The 20,988-nt window shown below is 39.8% G+C and overlaps 1 long non-coding RNA gene and 1 pseudogene across 1 annotated transcript; both read left to right on the top strand.

The window, feature by feature from the left end:
- Positions 1-912: 912 nt before the first annotated feature.
- LOC124255953 lies at positions 913-1,014 on the top strand (annotated as a pseudogene).
- A 13,413-nt stretch (positions 1,015-14,427) lies between these two features.
- Positions 14,428-19,818, top strand: LOC124255942. Its single transcript, XR_006892796.1, has 2 exons — positions 14,428-14,530; positions 19,500-19,818. It is a non-coding gene; the product is annotated as an uncharacterized LOC124255942 (long non-coding RNA).
- The last annotated feature ends 1,170 nt before the right edge of the window (positions 19,819-20,988 follow it).

Below are 20,988 nucleotides of genomic sequence, written 5' to 3'. Positions count from 1 at the left end.
CACATTTGTTTCACTAACGCAAAAGTATACGATAACAAACAATGCCATATCAAATTATATATTCTGTGAGACATGAAATGAAAAATTGTTTTTATTGTGTAGCAATTATGACCGGATAGCACAGGCGTGTGCGTTCTCTGAGTATATCATAGGCATGTTGGATCTCTGGTGCCTTTTGTGAAATTCGTCTATATTGTCCTGTTTAAATTGACGATCCATAACTCAGATTGCGAGTAAATATCACGTAAGTAATTGTGGGATGTCGCATTGCTGTAAATTTCCTGTCGGAGAAGTCATTCTCACAAGATATATATTCCCTTGTTTGGAGAGGATCTATGGCTATTACGCCCCAGTGTTGCTAAACATCTTGTAGGCCTTTAGTCTGGACACAGACGCAGACCTCGCATGTTCAAGTTCAGATCTGACAGGGGCTGCAAATATCATTCCGACATGAATACAATATCTCAGTGTTTTCCTAAGTAAGTGGAGAACTTTCTACAACATTGGAAATAACTGTATCATTGTCCTTCAGATATTCCCCCTAACGAAAGCTCTACCCATTTAGGGTACAATGTGTAAGTTACGGAATTGTAGGGTATAGTCTTAAGACTTTTCTACTTTGACCAGGATTCTTCGAACTTGTAACAGTCGTTTGAGAAGATCAAAAGAAAAAAAGGGTAGTGCACAATGTATCTGACGGACGTATTTGGAGAATGTCAAAGAACTTTATAAATACAATGATTGAAATACCGGTTATGTTTAAATCTGATAGCCAGAGGGATTATTGTGAAAGATCGCAGTATGTATCATCATAAACGGGCCAAGATAAAAGTACATGTCATTCATCCCCACATTATATCCCTTTTATAGACACGGGACATCGTTGTTACAGGTAGGGCAAACACTTTCTTCTAAATCATACTTTTAGGGATCATTTCTATAGTATGCATCGCCATGACTTCAGGTAAAACTGACAGTCTACCAAACCATTCTACAACTTAAATGCATTGTGGGAATGTAAACATCGCGAACCTTGCCGTGTCGCTGTTTAATTGTGAGTCGAACTGAGACATTATATCCGTCGAAAAACGGAAACGCAATGTTTCCACCAGTGATGTTAGCCGAATGTAGCAACTGCAAACAAAAAAACGGGGTGCTTCGGAGTAGTTTACTGTAGCAGGCTGTACGAGGCGATGACAACTGACATGAATCGTGACGTCGGTTACCAAGACAGTGACGCCATTACAGTGTGACGTCATGCAAATATTGTACTACAGTACAATACTCTTCCGCAACCTCTTTATGAAACCGGTTTCGATTTGAAACCAAAATATTAACAAAAATACACTATTTTGTCAATTTAATGCATGTAAGACGTGGGTATCTATATAGAGAATACTACACGAGGTTCATTACATACGAGTTATACGAAACTCGTGACCTTCCTATGTTATATACCATAAGAAGGACACTCGTTTCGTATAATTCGTATGTAATGAGACCTCGTGTAGTATTCTCTATATAGATACCCAGTGTTTATTGATAGCGATGAAGCAACTTATCAAATTTTACGGCCGACAGTATCATCTGCATTACTCTCTTACATAAGGTGAAATATCACAGGGTTGTTATGGTAACGATTATTTGGCATACTATTTATTGTGTTATTCTTTAATCTGCGATTAGAATTTAAATACGTTTTGACGTGAGCATGTTAAGAAAAGAGAAGCTGTAAAACGAAATGTATTGTGATCGAACCTATAGGCCTTTGTAAAAGCGAGGATCAAGCCACCTACATAAAAACCTGTTTTCTTGATAAATATCTGCTAATCCTTGGCACGATTCCGACCATATCATGGGCATGTGTTTGTGAATCATAATCAAATAGTGATGTTACAAGGCGTCCATGCCGCGTCAACAACACATGCAAACAGGGGCGTAGCTACCATTATAAAAAACAGCTCGAGCTTACACATGATCTTTGCTAAAAATTAATTTTTCTTCTAATTCTTGCCAGAAATACCTACAAATACGTTCCATTTAAAAAGTCGAAATCCCTCAATGAATCATACTGACTACAATATTCTTTGATTAAAGCATTGACATGTACAGTAAATAGGTTATTCTTCATATCATAACTTTCAGTGATGATTGTTTTTCCATCGACAGGTATGAGGATGTTTTGTTACAGTTATGATTATATGTGAATCATCACTGAAATGCAGTTGTTTATTTTTCATTTGTTTATCAATTATTTTAGAAAAATCACCAAATACTCGATGTATGGTATTGTATCAATGCAGCAGACATGTGTAAACTATGTCCAAACATATTTGTATAAGAGGAAATCACATTTCAATTTCAATGGTGGTAAGACTTCCGTCCATATACCCACCCCCACCCTCCTTAAATTTTAACGATGAGGAAACTTTCTTTGAGTGCCATTTTTAGAAGTAGAATATGTCTTTCAGTATGTTCTGATACAATAAACAAATCACGTTAAAACCCATCCTTATCAGATGAGGAATATATACAGTATATATTCAGGTGATATGATTTGACTAGAATGAAATTTAAGGGGGGATAGAGGCGGAAGTCTTTCCACAATATTTTGAAGCTATTGAAATCATCAAACGTCAAACGATAATTCTTCAGGTCTCATAAAAAATGAAAGTTGGGCAAGCCCTCAATACCACCTAAATATAAGGCTTTGCAGCCCATAGGGCTTACACTATAAAAATGGCTTGCTACGCGCCTGGCAAACGCACGAGAATTGCAATACGGGCCTCTAACCACTGATTCTCCGTGACCTGGAGACACATGTGACTGAGCGTATGTTGGGACGTCGTCTGTCATACAGACCCTGAAGCAAATATATCCAAGCCCACGCAAGTCTACAATATGTGGCAAGTCTAGATTTCCACAGCTTCAGGAGAAAGTCTCAGGGCTCCTTTTCATTATATTATATTTTTTTTACTATGAACTTTTTTTCTGTACAATATGTTCATATCAGGGACTAGTTGTTAATCTAGTTCTGACGGGTAGAAGACAAAAGACAAAATGGATACTAGTGCTGTTACATTTTATCATACATATACATTCGTCCTTGTCTCGGTATAAATGTATATTTTCCACCAAATGTACCTATCGGAGGATATTGGAATCTAGGTTAAGCTATTTGAATCATATTTACAATTAAAAGACCCAAACAATGGTTTGTTGTCCAAATTTTTGGTTTTCCATAGTCACAGAACGATAGTGTTTCCCCTTCCGTCTCTAGGAAAACTCACTGCAGGGTTGGGTTATGGAGTGCCATACCAAACACCCACAGCTGGCGGGACCAACATCTCCAGTAACATTTACATCTGCCAACGCTTAATTCGCAAGTGGTGAGGCAATAAGCTAATGAGGCTAAGGGTCCTGTACCATGTTTGTGAAATATCTATGATGCTTTATATGAAGTCTATCATCTAAGCAAGTCTAGCTATGTATGGCGTTAAGTCACTGCTTGAAGAAAGGTTCCTTTAGAAGTTTATTTGGTAAATACATGTATTAGTATTTTCATCATATTGGAAAATACATAGACTAACGCTTAGTGTCTGAATATATATAATTTTGATAGCAACAAACGAACCCATTTAAATTGAAAAGGAGCCCCAGGCAGACACCAGATTCAGTCCGGCTAGCCATGACAGTTAGCTATAGATATGTTTACTTTGTAACCCGACCCCCAAAGTGAGTTAGGTGTCTTGAAGATGTTAACAGACCCTGGACCTGAGGAGATCTAGACTTGCTTCATTTAAGGCTTTAACATTGCAGAGAGGGTTTGGCAGTAGGGGAAATAATGTGGTTCAGGGACTGTGAGACAGACTAAGCAGTAAGGAAAATAATGTGGTTCAGGGCCTGTGAGACAGACTAAGCAGTAAGGAAAATAATGTGGTTCAGGGACTGTGAGACAGACTAGAAAATGCATGGCAACCTACACTTCATTGTGACAATGATGCCTTGTCATTTCCTTTGCGTTAGCTGACAGGCTTTCGGTGTCAAATTATTTGGAACTCCAGCCCAAGGTGGTGTTATGCTGTCTGGAAATATGGCCTTTTTGTAATGCTTTGGTTGCACATAATGATAAGTGATTGTTGTACATATGATGTTTTTGAAGGATAATCTCAGCTGACTAATACTTTACACGTGTTTCCCCCCACTTTTTCCATACCCGTAAAAGTTAATTTTCCATATATATATGTCTGTAAGAAAATACTGTAAAGTAATGGGATGGCTGAATTTGGTCACCTGAGGTAGTGACCACAGAACTCTGGTTATACTGCATTGAGAGAGGACAGAGCTTGGCAGGCTTGTCATTTAAACCTTTATCTGATGTTTGTGGAATGTGATTTTATAATTGAAGATGCTTCCTGCACCTGTAGCCCCGATATAGACGTTGTTAGTCTGTGAATCTTCCAAATTACTTCGTCTCTTTTTTTCAATTGAAATTAAGATCTTTGCCTTTTATCAAAATAATATATTTTCAGTCTTAATGTGCCTATGTCGGAAATCAACCACCGGTTTTTTACCTGACAGGCGAACGCTTTAACCACGAGCGTACCCCATCATTCCTTGATACTGTTAAAGAATATACATTGCTACATTTATTATACATTCAAGATTGAACCCAGTTTTGACATCATATATCCTTCATTTTTTATGTTAGTGACATGATCTGCACACTGATAATTTAAAAAGTGGAATATAAATAATGATTGTTTGCGATCTTTATCAAATTTAGTTTTCCATTGCTCTAGTAATTTTCAGTTTCTATTTCCTCGAAATTCTGTACGAAGGTACTTTTAACAGTTTCACCCAATAACAGTAAAGCATACAGAAAATACGTTTCGGTACTTTGATAGATCAATAAGTACACATTATATTCCATGATATTGAGATACCAAAATGATTAAAATAATTATATAATGTATAACAAATTAGACAGCAATAAGCAAAAGCAAGAAAGAAAACGCATGAGCAACATAATGCTGTCAGGTAGTAAGCTTTCAATAATTATCGAAACTGTTTAGTTATGAGCTAATTGCAATCACTACAATTTTCTATAGTCTACCCAAGAGATGGAAACAAAATAGGTCTATTATGAAAATTATGAGCTAATTGCAATCACTACAATTTTCTTTAGTCTACCCAAGAGGTGGAAACAAAATATGTCTACAGTATATTCCGTCGGGTAACTGCAATTTGAGAATACGTCCGTATGAAATAATACCTGTATTCCGAATCAAAAAGAGGTCATACCAAGTATGTGCATGTTCACACATTTACAACAGTAATTTACACCGGGAATCATTAATACATTGTAATCATCTTTTATGAAAGTATAGATAATGAAATTTGTTCAGTTATGATCAGTCGGATAACTCATACAAGTGAGCACTAAAATTAGGGACCTACCGGTTCATGTCTGTGTGAACACATCTGTCTGTGTTTTATTGTAATTAGCAGTGTCTCCTTGTATAGCATATATAAGAAGTGAACCTAATTACAAAAAGTATAAACGATATTACCTACTGGTCAGAAAGACTTATCAGTACCCCAGCACCGACCCACCGCCACCACCCCACCCTAGGCCTACCCCATGCCACACCCTCTCCCTCGCACACACACATACTCCCTAACATACAAATCGCTCTGGCCCATAGACCCGATATTTGAACCTGTTAAACAGACACCATGTGTATGTCAAGAAAGACACGCACGTTATTAGTGGTGCTCAGTCATGGGTATCACTTCACCATGTGTTTCTAATTATCTCAGTACATTATGGCGTGGTCGGACGCGCTAACGAACCCTATGTGACAGTTACATTACAGAACCATTGAAATACATGTTAAAGTAGTGCTAATCTTGTAACACTATATTTACCCATTTCCAACCATTTACGCATGTACTAAATATATGACAAACCTAACCCTGGTCATACGAGATTTCAAGGGTATTGAAATGCATGTCCTACAATCACAGCATTTACATATGTTACACATGTTAGGAAACACATGGAAACAATGGCGAGATTTACACACCTGTGAAATACATGTAAATGCAGAGTTGAATGTTCGTTTATTTTAACACCCCTTTAAACGTGTGTAAATCTGACGGCCAGATGATAGTAGATTTCAAACGTTGTTCATATGGCCGTCGGATGAAACAAGGATTTACTGACGTTAGCAAATTTGGCTAATACAGTCATTTTGTGTGGTGCATGTCGTTTAAGATATACTGTTTGTGCCAAGGAAGGGCATCCACTGACAAGGTGTTGGACAGTCTTTGTGGATTCATTGCAAAGTCGACATTTCATATTGATATTTTCTTTAGGAATCACATTTTGGGGATTACGAGTGGGAAGTGACTGGTCTTGGGCAGCAAAAAGAAACCCTCAGTTACACATTTAAGACCAGCCGACTTCATCCAGGCAAAGGAGTAGGTGGGATTGCTATTCTGTTCCACACACTGCATATATACACGATGCAGTGGTTTCTCAGAAAGCTTCTCCACAAAAAGACCGACTCTGGGCAGACTTGGTGAATGACTTCACCTGGTTTACTCCCATTGCTGTACCGTCCAGCAGTACATCGCCATCAACAAAATCAACCTCAAATTTCAGATTCTGTCCAACAAGCTTGGCACGCTTAAAGTAGCTGTGGAATTCATTGCTTTCATCATGAGTCATCATGCATCACCAGTGGATCATCCGATAAATACATATGTGCAAAAGTGCACAAAAGAATTCTATCATGAAGAACCTCGAGCTCTATTATTATTCAGTAATGATTGATATCATCCTTTAACTCCTTGCCGTTACATACCAAGAATATTTCTGTATATGAAACAGCTCGAATAATATTATAAATATTAATTGGGAAAAAACACATCTTTTCTTTATTCAAGTCTAAAAATGAATTTAAACTTTTGCAATGAAATTTAGTTCTGTAGACATTGATATCATTAATCGTTGATTTGGAAACAGCATGGAGTGTTTGTTGTTGAAAGCCACACTCAGCAGTATTCCAGCTACATGACGGCGGTCTGGAAATAATCGAGTCTGAACTAGATAATCCAGTGATCAACATCATGAACATTGATGTAAGCAATCGGGGCACGATGATGTGTCAAGCAAGTCAGCGAGCCTGACCACGCGATCCCGCCAGTCGTCTCATACGACATGCACGGGTTGCTAAAGACTAATTCTAGCCCAGGTATTCATGGGAGAAACAGCATGGATATGTTTTCGATCTAAAGTTCCTATCACGTATGACTCCAGTAGCAGTTATATTAGACCTACCAAAGGATCAAACTGCATACCTGTTAGAGCAACTGTATGAACGGTCTAGTTCTATTATTCCTTTTGTTAGTCTGGTACCAATAGTAGGGCCGTGGTATTTTGTTGATAAATAGTTCCATTCACGCATGATTCAAACATTAGGGGAAATGTTTTGGAAACAATTCCGACGTCATGTGTACTTTTAAAGATGGAAGATTTAGTGTTCGTCATGTCTGATGGTTGATGGGTAGAAAGTGCTCTCATTCCGTTCGTTGCTTGCGCCGAAGACAATATTGGTAAGTGAGTGAGTTTAGTTTTACACCACTTTTAGCAATGTTCCAGGAACATCACGGCGGGGAATACCGGAAATGGGCTTTACATATTGTAGCCATGAGGGGAATCGAACCCGGGTCTTCGGCGCTACGAGTGAACGCTTTAACCCCTAGGCTACCCCCTCTACATTGGTAGTGCTTGAGTGTGTTTCTGGCGTGGAATATAACTAAAACCCCAGCTCTTACACATCATATGTGAGTTATATATAACGGTCTTCTCGGTTAATGTGGGGCGGTGGGGAAGTCTAGCGGTTAAAGCGTTCGCTCGTCACGACGAAGGCCCTGCCTTGGCCCGATGCCCCACATGGGTACACTGTGTGAAGCTTATAGTGGCGTAACCTAACTCACTCACTCACTCTAGCTTAATGTAGAGTTAAAACCAACAAAGAAAATGTAATATTAAGGTAAAGATGGCGGCTCTACTTCTTAAGATCTGGCTTTGAAGTATGAAAGTCATGTTATGATCATGAAAATTTCAGTAACATATCTGAAAACATGTTTTAATTCCTATATGTGTTTCTTTTCACCAGGGAAACATGAAGATCTTTTCTTTCTTTACACTGTCCATTGTGTCTGTGGTCCTGATGTGTGAAGTGATCGTCGAAACCGAGGCTCAAGGGAGGATCAGCTGCAACGCCGGGTCCCAAATGGTAGCGTTCTGCACCAGTTGCCCATCACACACAATGTGTGCAAGGAAATCTGATGCGGCAGGAAACTGCTACTTTGAATGTGCAATATCCGAGTTCGTCTAGTGAATTCAGTCCTTCGACTGATCTTTTTCTCGACTTTGGACATAACGTCTCACCCTGTCGTAATGTCTCACTGTGTATATTACCACCTGTTCTTGGGATTATGTGGTTGGTGTAGACTTGACATGGGCACTTGACTTTTTTCCCAAAAAATTCTGCACAGCAAAATGTGTGTGTGTGTGTGTGTGTGTGCTTTCATAGAAGGTTTGTGACTTATTTAACGGACAATCAGCACTTGGAGTCACCGCTGATCCCATGTTCGTGTAAAACGGCTTTGTGCTCTTCGTTATCATTTCGACCCAGGTTACAGGCTTTGTGATAAGAGTCCGATGTGAAACTGAAACATTGTGTAATCAGCGTGTTGTAATTAGCTGTTAGATTGAGTTACGTTGTACATATGGTTTCAGCTGAGAATCTGAGAGATGTTTGCCTAACACGAAACACATTATTGTGTCAAATAAATATCTAGGCTAAATGTTTTGGACTGCGTAATAGGCTGTTGCTTTTGTTCAGTGGCAAACACTCTAATAGTTTTATGTACAATGGGTTTGAGAGAAATTGTTCTGCACATGAAGTTTACATTACATATAATCCGGGTTAGCAGTTTACAAAGCATCAGATCCGGGTTAGAATTGATCTTCAGTAAAACATGCTTGTAATAACAGGCGACTACCCGATCGGGTGGTCAGGCTCGCTGGACTTGGTTGACACAAGTTATCGCATCCCAATTATGTAGAACGATGCTCATGCTGCTTGATCACTGGATTGTCTGGTCCAGACTTAATTATTTACAGACCGCCGCCATGTAGCTGGAATATTGCTGAGTGCGGCATAAAACTAAACTCACTCACTCACTGAATCTCAGCATCGTCCACATCATAACGCCGTCTATTTGGTAGTCTGGATAGTACAAAGGAGGCTACCATGTAGCACAAAAAGCATGTGCTTACACTTTGACGAAATTCAATAAATGCATTTATAAGAAATAAATTGAGGTTCTTGTTAAATGTTTTATACCTACCTCGGTCCATAATATGACCGGAGGAAATGAGTAGGCGAATATTCGCACAGTTCACTGAGCTGAAAGAGAACTCACATGAGCAACAAACGGTAGAAATCAGGCGATGGCAATCACGTTGGCAAGTTGTTCCACCAGAGGAGAAACCATCGTGTTTGTTGGCAACACTGGACTTCGCAAACACTCTTGTGACAATGCCAGTGTCTTCGGCAACCGCTGAGCATTCCTTCAGCGCAATGATCAAGATCAAGATCAAGATGGTTTATTGTACATAAGGCCTCTGGCCCGTATACATAGTATTGTAATGACAGGCAAGGTATGGACATTGCAAACAGTGGAAAGCATCATAACATTGTTAGATTAGTTGACAGGAGAAATTAGACTCTTCCTTAAAGACAGCGAATGTGTTAAAAACATGGCTAATTTTACATGGACAGATTCGTCTTTGAAGATAAAATTTTATAAGTGTTTCCTTGTAGGTGACCCAGATATTTTGTGGAATGCACTCCTTTCTTAAATCGGCATAAGCGTCACATATAAATAACAGATGATACTCGTCTTCGATATCCGCCATACAGACAGGGCAAATTCTGAGATGTTTGGCGAGTGACTTGTTACAGCCAGTATTGATCATTATATCTGTCAAGCCAAGTCTAAATCTAATAACTATATTTCTAAATTTCTTGCTTGTAATGTTTGATAGATATGTCTCAGGTTCGATCAATGTTTTAAAGGATCTATATACATCAAATCTTGAACTTAGATTAAGGGTATTCATCCAATTCTGGCGAAACATATCCACGGCTCTTTATGCGAAATTCATTCATAAACAGCCACTCGTTACCGACACCTTGGAAAATCCACACATATCCAAATCCATACGAAAATAAGAGATATCTTATATTTGATGCCCATGTTACATAACCAATATTATCTAAATTAAGTAGCATGTTATATGACTTTCTTGGTAGACGCTGTTCATGCATTTTCAGTATTTTGAACCAGTATTTTATGCAGCGAAGGTGAGAGTTTATATAAAGTGGGTATCTTCCACATTCTCCATATACCATATAGTTTGGTGTTGTAATGTTAACATTAAGGAACTTCTTACATGCCAATAAATGTATCTTTTCAATCGGTTCAAAAGTCTGGAAACCCCATATCTCCGCCCCATACAAAAGCATTGGTTGTATCTGTGCATCGAAAAGTTTAAAAAACATCTTTGGTGTTATTGGCGCTAATGGATATAGTGATGAAAGCAGCTACACCAGAGCCTTTTTTGCTTTTGCTGATAAGGCAATAGCAGTTTTACCCATATTCAATGTATAATTAAAAAGTATTCCAAGATATTTGTATTCAGAAACTATTTGCATTGGAATGCCGTTATAAGACCATTTTTCGCCATTAGCGATTGGTCCACCCCTTCTAAATACAACAATATTTGACTTATCAAGATTAACATCTAATTTCCATTCTTTCGAGTAGTTCTCCAGAATGTCTAATTGGTTCTGTAAACCTACCACTGAGTCCGATACTAATATCACGTCGTCAGCAAACAGTAGCATTAAAATCTCCAAAATATCAGGATATAGTTGTACACCATGTTTGCCTTTAAGAATTATTTCATTTTCCAATTCGCAAATGAAGAAGGAAAAGAGAATAGGGCTTAACAAACATCCTTGTTTCACACCCAGTGGGCACTCAAAATAGTCAGTGAATCCCCCATTGCTACGCACACAAGCCTTTACGCTGGCATAAATACCTCGTAGCATAAATAACATTTTCCCATCTAATCCCGCCCGCTTTAAACAAGCCCACAATTTCTGTCGATTTACAGAGTCAAATGCTTTCCTAAAGTCAATAAATGCTACATATAATTTACGTTTTCTTCTTATTAAGTACTTTTGCACAATTGCATACAATGTAAAAATATGATCAGATGTGGAATAACCTTTCCTAAAGCCAGTTTGTATTTCAGGAATTTTATCTCTAATATTAGCCCACATGTTTAATCTTTTGTTGAGGATAGATGTAAACAATTTACCAATACTACTCGTCAGAGATATGCCTCTGTAATTGTCAGGGTTATTGATGTCACCCTTCTTATGTAGAGGTACTATGATAGACTGCGCCCAGGTTCTTGGAAAGTATCCAGTCTTAAAGACATAGTTAAAACATTTATGTAAAATGGCAATATAATGTCTTGGGAAGCTTTTAACATCTCCACTAAAATCTTGTCCGACCAGGTGATTTTCCGTTTTAAGATTTCCTATGGCATCGACAATTTCTGGTTTCGGTTATTATTGAATCAAGGATTTCAGCATCAAGTTCTGTATAACCACTGGTCTCCAAACTAGCCTTAGATTCCTGCAAGCTAGCTGTATCATTACATTCATATTCTTCATGAAAATGTGAAAAAACAGAACGGAAGTGTAACAACCACTGGTCAGTTGTTATCTTACAAACCACATTTTCTTTACTTTTCAAGGAACGAATCTCCCGCCAAAATTTATCAGAATTTTGAGTGAAAGTGCTAAGTTTTTTCAGTCGGAGATCTCTTGTTTTGCTCTTATATTTTCGACATGATTCTTTATATTTATTTCTCAAAGTACAAAAAGTCTTTCTGTTGTAGTCGTTTCGTGTAAGTCTAAATTTCCTAAGCGCCCTCCTCGCTTCACACGCTTTGCAGACCTACACTCGTCGTTTAAGAGTTGGCGTCTTAAAGTCTGGCATCTAAAAGCTGGTCTTTTCATACATTTGGCTGCATCCAGTAGATGACTTTACGAACTGGCTAAGAGCACCATCTAGATTAGTATCTATATATTCAGTTAAACTGTGAAAAGGCATGTGCTTTGCCTGTTAGGCAAGCTATAAAGTGATCTGATAAAGCACTGTTCCACCTGTACGTTTCCGCGAGATTAAGTGTAATGCCTGGTTGTTTATCTGACAGCGAATTAGAGAGTAACAAAAAGCTCCAAGGGCTGGTGGTCAGATTCAAGACGTTGACCCACATTTAACATAGCTATTATGTCGAAAAACTCAGCTGAAGAGATAAAATAGTCATTTACACTACTTCCTTTGTGCACTTATGAACGTAAATTCACCTTTAGCATCGCCAGGTACTCTGCCATTAACAATGAACAATCCATATGTGTAGCTTATATTTATCAATTTTCGACCAAAAGCGTTTATCACACTATCGCTGGATTTCCTCTCGCTGACAGGATCATTATCCCCATCAATAAAGGAAGAACCAATAATATCGTCGGCCCTGTTTTCAGCCTCAGGTGAACACGGATTGTTCTCACTTGCAGTTCTAGCATTCATATCGCCACAAAGAAGAATTGCACAATTACTGAAGGAAGAAATATTTTCAAATAAGAATTCCTCAAGCTTATCGAGTGCACAAGAGAAGTTAACCGTGTGATAATAATTTGATCCCGTGGGAGGGATGTATACGCAGATAAGTATAATATCCTTGGTAAAACCGAAAAACATTTTTGCCAATCTTTATACAAATAAAGTTGTCCACCCCATCGTGAGTATCTGGAAATGAGACGGGTTAAAACGTATCTCAGGTCAACATTGGTAACGGAACGGCTTAATGCACTTACACTACTTCATATTCACAGCGATTTTGATGTCAACTTTGATAAGGTGGTGGATGATTTTGTAGAAGGGAAACCCCGCAAAATGGCACTTCTCTTCAAGTAGAGTTGATGCATACAGTAACTGATGCCAGCAGATCTGTTCCTGACTGTATCAAACTATTTCATAGTTGATTTAGCTCTTCTTGTTCTTGTTCCCTTTACAACGTTCCTGTATTTCTGAGAGTTCCAGTTGATTGTTTTGTGGTTTATTGTACGTGTACTTTATGGGTCCATGCTTATCAGTTGCCCTGATATGGTGTTTGAAATAGTTACAAATTGTTTCACTGCGTTATTATTATTCCAGGTAATGTTTGTTAGAACCTGCTCGTTTGGTTCGCCTGATGTTTTAGTCAGTTTGCAGTAATCGTTCATCAAAACCTTAACCTGTGCTTACAACTGAAATGTTCCTGGTTACGCCCCTGGAGGCAACGTGAAGATGTCTACTGAGTGAGTTAGATTTAAGTACTCCTGATACACCATCAAATGTCTGCTTAAAGTGGTGGAGGAAACTCCGAAGTGATGAATGTCGCAGACATTGGTTTGGGTGTGCCCATAGGGTACTTTAGGAATGAATAATGAATGCAAGCTCTTTTCCCAATTTAATGAACAGACATTTGGTAAACATGAGGGAAATAGAAATGCAGGCTTATCCTCCTTTTAATAAGGAACATATTGAACTTTAGGGAAAATAACAAATAAAGCTTTTCCCCGAGAGAACAGTCCTGCGGCTTCCACGTTTTCTATCCCGGTAAGTAATCGAGTCCAGTCGGTTAATTTGTACTGTACATTAAGCCATGGAGCGGCTAAGATGAAGTTTCCACACGAATTGTGCATTTGATGATAAAAGCACCAAAAGTGGTCATCATATAAAAAAAACATGTCTGAAATAAGTTCAAATTTTGCGCTTGTGCGCATGCGAAGTACATAAACTATGACATACTATTTTCAACGTTTCCCCTTAAATATTTAGTATAGCCAATCAATAAACACCTATACTTTTTCACCTATACGCATATAGTTATTTGCAGTTACATGCAAAGACAAAATATACATAATTTTAAAATGATAGAAAACAATAAGTACCCCTCTTCCCAAAAATAGCGAAAAATGAAATTATTTTGAGTGCCTCCATATACTAAAATGTTCGTGTGTGTATGTGCGAAATTTCATGCTTTCATCATTAAATGCACATTTTATCTGTTTAGCCGCTCCATTAGTATAGCCGAGCGGCGTTGACAGCGGGACATCACAAGACGTGCGCTTGTAAAATGTCAACAACTGAAAACGTTGTGGTTGGCCTCAGAATCAATCGGTCATCTCCGACTTTTCCTGACTCATCGCCATGACGTGACGATTAACGCCCACAGCGCGTACCATATATAAGCTCCAGCATTTCGACGTGGAGCAAAAAACGCTCGAACCAGATCGACATCAACAGCGTTCTTCGTAATAGCGTAAGTAGTATGTTGTTTCTCTTTCACTCGGCATGCAAACTCAAGGGGTCCACTGCCTATTCTTTGTGTGTGACCAGCCCAACTGTAAGTCAATGCTTAGCATCGGAACTTCATTGTATAACATTATACTTCCCATCCATGCCATTCAGACATGCAAATGCCAATGCTGACATTTCTAAAGACCCATATGTCAAATGTATAGCAGGGCAGTATCACGAGTGAGGAGACGATGTGGTCCACGTCACACAAACAGCGTTGCCGGTAGTGGCATGTGATTTGGCGTAATGCTGACAAATAAATGCAACTCTATTCAGTACGACAAAAAGTGAACGGTAATCTCTGATTTGTGCATGTAAATGTAATGATTCAGAAATCCTTATCGAAGGGCTGAGAGATGCGTTGCTATTTAATCCGACACTGTTTTTCCCTTTATACCACTAGGGTATGTTATGTCCATTGTTCTGGCAGGTTGATTTTCTGTGTATCAACCTTCTATCTGCACGTGCAGAGGTTGATATGTGGATAACAACCTTGGCGGTGCAGGAAACGCACGTGCAACAAGCAATGTACGAGTCCATTCGGCGCCCACGTGGTATAAGTAGGTTAGCACCCTCTCTGCGGGTGATATGGATTCAACGCTCTCGCCTGACGGCTCGAGCGTTGAAATCCATATCACCCTTGAGGAGGGTGCTAACGTATACATCTTAAACAAAGTTATTTGCCTGAAGTATTCACACATCCATAATCGGCGGTTACTTACTTTTTTAAGCTACTATTTTGTCGTTTTAGGCTATCAATAATGCACATACATGTTATAGGACATCATCGCATCTGGAACCTTTATTCAGATCTTTGGATATTCCAAAATGATTATTCTCTGGTGTTGATGTTTTGAAAATCATCTCAGGCTCTTTTGAGAAACGCAGCACAGCCTCTTGAACAAGATTAATTGTTTGTTGTTTAAAAGCCGCACTCAGCAATATACAACTATAAACTATAGTCTGTAAATAACCGAGTCTGGACCAGACAATCCAGTGATCAACATCATGAACATCGATCGACGCAACTGGGATACGGTGATATCTGTCAACCAAGTCAGTTAGCCTGACCACCCGATCCCGATCCCGTTAGTCGCCTCTTACGACATGCACGGGTTACTGAAGATCAATTCTAACCCGGATCATCACGGGTATCTCCCTTCATTGATGGTTTTCCTCTGGCATTAACAGCAGTAAGCAGTAAATAGTTCATCATGCCCAGTGTGTAGGTTGGAATTTCAGTACACCTGTGTTTGGATTTCAATATGGGGAATTCAATAGTACAAGATAGGTAGTACAAGATAGGTAGTTCAAGATATGTTAATGTGGCAGGTCTAACCTGACGAATCAGCCCGTTTCATCTGTGATGAACCACGCGGTATGCATGCTGTACGCTCTTTTGTGAAAAAGTGTGCGAGGTCACGTGACCACGATTTCATGTGCCTAAACACTAGCATGTGTGCACAATGTGCTGGTGATTAGGACAAAACAAGCTAGTTAAAAAACTTTCATGCCACGCCTTACAAATGTTGAACGTGCAATTGGCATGATCTACTGGAGACGGACAATCTACAACCTGAGGCCACGTGTGCATCAAACACTAGGGCATCTGATCGCCCCAGGTCAGAACAGCCACGTGTCACGTCATATACCGAGGACAATCAAATGCGGCTGTGTCATTTGTGTAATCGTTTTACGAAAGCAACGTCAACCAGACCAAGCCAGACCACGCCAGACCACGCGAAACCGCTTCCCATTTTCATGCTCGCATACGCGGTACTGAAAGAACTCCATAACAGATGGCTAGTCCCTGTGAAATAATTAAGTTACCCCATCGTGCGGCTGTTGACTGTGGACGGTGCAACACACTTTCCTCTCTACGAGTATGTTTGGGGACATAAAGTAACACATGTTAAGTTTCTTCTTTTTAGTATACTTCTAGTACGCATAGCAGCTACGTGTTGGTAATTGTGCTGATAAGTCCTTAACCTCACATCGATTTATTAGTAAAATCTTTCTGGTGTGATTTTCGGAAAATTGACAAACTTGAGGACTGTGCAGTGATCAAAATGCAAACAAGGCCAAAGGTCAATTATAACACTTTCAGCAAAACAGTCAAGTTGTTTAAAATTTGGACATAAAATCAGACGCGATGAGGTAATTTCTAAAACTCTGATAGGATACTTGGACCTCCGTAGGAACACCATCTGGCTCTTATGGTCACGTTTTCTGCGAAACAGTCAAGTTGTGTAAAATTTGGACATAAAGCCATACGTCGTAATAGGCGCGATGAGGCAATTTCTAAAAATCTGATAGGATACTTAGACACTGAGGACTGAATGACTGCAGGATTATCACTGAATCCGACAGCCATTGCAATTTGGATTTGTAAATCATATGTACCGTCGACTGGGCGTCAAGAGATTTTTTCCAATTGGCGTCTTGTAATCACTTGTAATCCATGCTTCCAAGAAGGGGATCATCCTGGTTATCTGTGTACCTATTGTCGGTAATAGGGTCTAACATATTGGGGGTTCACTGGTACTTCTTCAAAATCTTTTAATCAGCTAGGATATTCAGAAAAAAACATTCATATGCATTCAAACGCTATTGTTACTGTCACTGTTGGAAATATCGGTAACTGGCTTGAGCTCACGGTCTAACGCAAAAAAATGGAGAAGTGAAAACAATTGATCTCTAATCATTTCATACACAGGTCTGCGAATAAACAAACGAAAAAGGACTCACAGCAAAATAAATGAAGGTACCGAAATGCACACATTCAACGCAATCAATAGCACAATAGTATATTACAAATGGGTTCACTGTAGGGTAAAATAGTTTCTTTCTCCGTGTAGTGTATATGCATATACATATATATGAAAGATCTTGGAGTGTACATAGACAAGGACCTATCACTTGATGCTCAGATCAACCATCTTTCAAGAATCTGCTTCTTCCACTTGAGAGCTATCAGTAACATTCGTCATAATTTAACAACAGACGCAGCCCATACTCTCGTCAGGTCCCTCGTTCTATCTAGACTGGACTATTCAAACAGCATTCTGTTTGGACGCATTGTATCCCTAACATCTAAAAGATCTCACATAACCCCTGTCCTAAAGTCTCTTCACTGGTTGCCCATCCAAGCCAGAATCGAATTCAAGATCTTGACCATTGTGTTCCAATGTCCACATGACCTAGCGCCTCAGTACATCTCTGAACTCATCTCAGTGTACACACCACCCCGACGACACCAACAGTTCCACCTAGCAACATCCCCTGTCAATCTCAAGAACTATGTTCACAGATCATTCAGCTATGCTGCTCCTTCACTGTGGAACAGTCTTCCCATAACCATCAAAACCATCTCGACTTATTCAAATCTTCATTGAAGACCCATCTTTTCAGGAAATATTACGAATGACTTGTACAATTGCTTGTTTTTTAGCTGTACGCACTGGGCGCCATGAGCATACACTAGTGTGTGGAAACGGCGCCATACAAGTGGACATTATTACATTATTACATATATTATACTCAGTTTGTAATATACTATCCAAAAAGAAACACATAAGTGTTTTGTATTTTTTTAAAAATCTATTAATTACCTATTGTGTTCAAACAATCGTCAAAATATGTAACTAAAGTGTTGATAAGATGATTTTACACAATTGCACAAGTGAAAAATCGTCTTTACCTGAAAATGTTGATTTTGATGAGATTTCTTACAAGACTTAAAAAGGCATCGCCACAACACAACAGAAATTACCTTCCAGTTGAAATTGTGCAGCAAAGAGCATGCACTGTCTGGCTATAATAATCCAGATTGCTTTCGGAAATAGGCATTCGTTTTGAAGGAGTTTCAATGTCAAATCACAACGCCACGTCTTGACGCTGCAACACGGAACATCGCCATTGAAAGAATGCACGCTTGAAAGCAATTTTCTGTTGCCAGGCGTCTGAATGTTAGTCTGAGCACGCAACTCGTTACAATCAAACAGGTATAACAAATGACCGTTCCCGTACAGGCAGACCTCGAGTCACCACTGCAGCCCAAGATCGGTACATCCGGGTACTACATTAGCGTGATCGTACTGCCACAGGTGAAAGCACAGCAGCCAGGGTGCCTGGACTTCGGAGGATATCCGGTCACAAAGTACGGAACAGGCTGAGAGAGATTGGACTGAGAGCCAGGAGACCCAACGTCGGGACCATGCTACGTGGTCACTATCGCGCCCAGCGTCTCCGTTGTCTTAAATTATCCACTTGGTTGTATAGACATTACCTTCTTCTAAACTGATGTACAAATTCATGTACTAAAGTCTATTTGTTGACGAGTTATACATGTTTGTAAATACAACATTTTCGCAAAAGATTTCTGGGTTATGCGTTTCCTTTTTTGGAATAGTGTGTATATATGTATATATATATATATATATATATATATATATATGTGTGTGTGTGTGTGTGTGTATGTGTGTGTGTATGTATAGACATACTATACATACTATATATATGGCCATTATCACATGTACTTTGTTGAAAGAAAGACGGGTACATTTTATTCCTTTTATCCCTCTCATACCAAGGCAACTCCAGTGCGCGAATGACCATAACTGTGAAAGCCTACTAACAGGGCGTTTGGGCTGAAGAATAAATTGTGCAATGAAAGTCGACAGACCTGATGTTTGTATTACGGTTATTCCGGGAAAGCAGAGTTGTCACTGACATATGTTTGAATAGTTTGCGCAGACTGTTGTATAAAACAGCATGATGTATTTTCATCTTAGCTTGGCATCCTTTTGGAGAAGGTGTGTACCTTCTTTGCTGCGGGTAAAATGTTAGTAATGCGTATCTTTGTTACATGGTTACTCAAACAACAGATCCATTTAAAGAAAAAATTATCTGTGTATTTACTTTTTCAACAGGCAAACATGAGGGGATTTGCTTTCGTTGCACTCGTCATTGTGGCTGTGGGGTGCTTGGTGAGTGACGTCATGGCCCAGTCCACAAGCGAAATCAGCTGCTCCGCCCCTCTGCTCGCGAAACGTAACTTTTATTTTGAGTGCCGCCGTCAAAACAAACAGATGACCATGACCGGAAATGGCATGCCAGGCGACTGCTTCTGGCTGTGCAGAAACTACTAGCCCTATCAGGACTTCTCGTAGATGTCATCATCGGAGAGTGGTCTCACCTTGAAGTCATGATTATTCAGAATATTCAGGTCAATAAATACTGCACAGCTTATATCGTTTGTCTGTGGTTGCAGTAGTGTATGCATGCTCTTTTTGTTGCTTCACATCAATCAAATGTAGAATCCTATATTACGGCCGCATGCATGGGTAACTTGCCGAACCCGACCTTCTCAGCACATACAAACACTCCCTCGCCACAACACGGAACTGACAAACCAAGACACAGTCTAGGCCACAACACGAAGCTGACAAACCAAGACACAGTCTAGGCCACAACACGGAGCTGACAAACCGACAGACAGTCTAGACCACAAAACACGGAGCTGACAATCCAAGACAAAATCTAGGCCACAAAACACGGAGTTGACAAACCAAGACACAGTCTAGGCCACAAAACACGGAGCTGACAAACCAAGACACAGTCTAGGCCACAAAACACGGAGCTGACAAACCAAGACACAATCTAGGCCACAACACGGAGCTGACAAACCACGACACAGTCTAGGCCACAAAACACACAGCTGACAAACCAACACACAATCTAGGCCACAAAACACGGAGCTGACAAACCAAGACACAATCTAGGCCACAACACGGAGCTGACAAACCAAGACACAGTCTAGGCCACAAAACACGGAGCTGACAAACCAAGACACAGTCTAGGCCAAAAAACACGGAGTTGACAAACCATGACACAGACTAGGCCACAAAACACGGAGCTGACAAACCAAGACACAGTCTAGGCCACAAAACACGGAGCTGACAAACCAAGACACAGTCTAGGCCACAACACGGAGCTGACAAACCAACACACAGTCCAGGCCACAAAACACGGAGCTGACAAACCAAGACACAATCTAGGCCACAACACGGAGCTGACAAACCAAGACACAGTCTAGGCCACAAAACACGGAGCTGACAAACCAAGACACAGTCTAGGCCACAAAACACGGAGCTGACAAACCAAGACACAGTCTAGGCCACAAAACACGGAGTTGACAAACCAAGACACAGTCTAGGCCACAAAACACGGAGCTGACAAACCAAGACACAGTCTTGGCCACAAAACAATGAGCTGACAAACCAAGACACAGTCTAGGCCACAAAACACGGAGCTGACAAACCAAGACACATTCTAGGCCACAAAACACGGAGCTGACAAACCAAGACACAGTCTAGGCCACAAAACACGGAGCTGACAAACCAAGACACAGTCTAGGCC

Source organism: Haliotis rubra, unplaced genomic scaffold (genome assembly GCF_003918875.1).
Source record: "Haliotis rubra isolate DU_JTF1 unplaced genomic scaffold, ASM391887v1 Scf613, whole genome shotgun sequence".
In the NCBI taxonomy this organism is placed as follows: domain Eukaryota; kingdom Metazoa; phylum Mollusca; class Gastropoda; order Lepetellida; family Haliotidae; genus Haliotis; species Haliotis rubra.
The sequence above is the reverse complement of the archived record's forward strand: the minus strand, read 5'-3'. Positions and strand labels throughout refer to the sequence as shown.